Source organism: Echinops telfairi, unplaced genomic scaffold, assembly GCF_000313985.2.
Source record: "Echinops telfairi isolate 266 unplaced genomic scaffold, ASM31398v2 ScPeMD7_7458;HRSCAF=8496, whole genome shotgun sequence".
NCBI lineage: Eukaryota > Metazoa > Chordata > Mammalia > Afrosoricida > Tenrecidae > Echinops > Echinops telfairi.
The window spans coordinates 11,056,979-11,059,482 of record NW_022111358.1 but is presented as its reverse complement, the minus strand read 5'-3'; the positions used below and the strand labels follow the sequence as shown (position 1 = coordinate 11,059,482).

General features: G+C 46.6%; 1 pseudogene; it reads left to right on the top strand.

Moving 5' to 3' along the window:
• Positions 1–941: 941 nt before the first annotated feature.
• LOC101641631 lies at positions 942–1,578 on the top strand (annotated as a pseudogene).
• Positions 1,579–2,504: the final 926 nt, after the last annotated feature.

Genomic DNA, 2,504 nt, shown 5'->3' with positions numbered 1-2,504 from the left:
TTTGGTAGGCGCAATTGTACAGCGATAATAAGTAAATATTATAGTAAAGTTATAGAGAGCATGAGAGATAAAAGAGATATATAGAAATAAATGGAGTCAGACACATTTTATGGTAGCATGCTCACCTCAACCCCGCTTGGTGGTCCACGTGGAGGGAGTGAGAGCGAACTTTAATGCTCCCCAAGCTTTTATACTCTCTGGGGATATTGAGGACGTGCAAGCCCCCACATTACAGGTGAAGACATATGTCACAGGGAAGGGTTGTGCTACAGGTACTACAGTGATGGGAGGGGGTGATCTAGGGACATATGCACTACAGAAGGAGGAGGGATTGGGGGTGTACATGCGGCAAGATAGGCAGCAAGATAGGCGGATCCTAGATTTCTGGTAGCAGCTTAACTTGATTTTGGCTCTCCATAGGAACCATTATCAGTTGGGTGTGAACTCCACCCACAGGAATCAAACTAATGGCCTTAGGCTCCAGAGAGAGGTAATCCATTGTCTCTAGCATCAGGGAGCAGGCCCCCCCACCCCTGGTGGGGATGAGACAGCAGTCTGGCAGCAAGTATCTGACTTCCTCCCACAGGGGGCAGTGCACATGTACCAGCCCTGGGCAGTCCTATCTTGAATGCAGGTCATAGACAGAGGCCTCTGAGCTGTTCCCTGTCAGGTATAACCAGGGCCTACAGGGAACCAACGAGTACCTGCAGGACCAAAAGTAGAAGGATGAGAGGAGCCACAAAGACAGCAGCCAGAAGTGACCTGAGGAAGCCATTGCACATCACTCAGGGGAGGACTGGGGGTGAGGGAATGACTCCTAGATAAAAATGAACTCGTTTGGGTGAGAGCCTGTGCGGAGGCAGCGGGGAGTTTTCATCTCTGAGGGGCTCTCAAAGCTGTAATCTAAGCAGCTGCTATGGCCCAGGGGTTGACAGCTTCGAATGACGCCCTTGGAGGGGCAACTCTGGTGAGCAGGAATCCTGTTCTGCTCCCAGAGGTGGAAGTGCTCATGGATCTGGGGGATCTGCCAGGTCTCGATCTGAGAAAGAGCTCAGGCATTCCATATCAAAGTCCAGGTCCAAATCTGAATCTAGGTCGAGATCCAGAAGGAGTCCACGAAGGCATTACACAAGATCTCGGTCTCGGTCCAGTTCCACGATCCGGTAGCAGTTCTTACGGTAGAGATTCTCCCCTGTCTATTCACAGGCGTCTTGATGGGAATCGGGCAAACCCTCATCCCAACTGTTGTCTTGGGGTATTTGGGTTGAGCTTATACACCCCAGAAAGAGACCTAAGAGAAGTGTACTCTAAATATGGCCCACTGCTGTGTGTATATGACCAGCAGGCTAGGCATTCAAGAGAATTTGCCCTCGTGTGTTTTGAAATTGTAGGCGATGCTAAGGAAGCTAAAGAGCGTGCCAACAGAATGGTGGTTGATGGCCTTAGGATCAGAGTTGATTTTTTCTATAGCAAAGAGACCACACACCCCAGACACCTGGTATTTACGAGTATATGGGGAGTATAGACCTACCTATGGCAGTTCATGCTGTCGGGACCACTCTAAGAGGATACGATTGAGGTTAGGATGATCGGGACTGTTATAGTGGATCAGACAGAGGAGACAGTGCTGGAGGAGGGGGATGGAGAGCCAACCGCTCAAGACCCGGATCAAATTGATAGAAGGCGGGTCACCTTCTCCCTACTACAGTCGTGGAGGATGCTCAGCACATTCCAGATCTCTATCATGCACTCCTCATCACTTTAAAACTGGAAGTTGAAGACTTTCTGAAACATGCCCTAGAGTTGGGATATTGATTGTGGGAAATATTTATTTTTAATTGTCTCCTGTTTAAAAGCGAACAGAGCACAGCGATGAAGTGAAGTGACTTTCACACCTATATGATGACTACTTTTGGTGGTATTGAAATTCTGTTTTCATTCTGTATTTGTGTAGTTTGGTGCTTTGTTCAAAGTTAAGTGTTTTCAGAAAAGTATGTTTTGCAGGTATTTTGTTATAGTCTAAATCCATCTGCAGAATATCTAGACAAATTCGTCTCTGGCAGATCCCCTCTGGCCACAGGCAAGGGACTTGAATAGCTTTACTGTCAGACAGATTATTGTAAACTTGATTATGGTGGTCAATGTACCACCTTCTTAACCCAATCTGAATTTGTTCTAGGCTTAACTATTTCTTGTTTGTTCCACAACAGAAATTCATTCTCTGGCTTTTAAACTGTTGCTGGTGGTCTTTTCTTTCTTGTTCTTTATTTTTATCTTTATATTATTGTGTTTTTTCTTCTTTCTGTTTTGTTTTATTTTTGGTTTTTTATTGTGTCTGTTAGGTTTCCCAGTTTAAGAAGCACAGAAGAAGTGGATGCACAGAGACAATAACTGATGCATTGGCTTATTAGGGATGCATGGGAAGCAGGGGGTGGGAGGTGGAGGGGGGGGAAGAGGGGAGGGGAATTGGAGCACAAACAAGGAATGTGGGAGGGGGGAGGGAG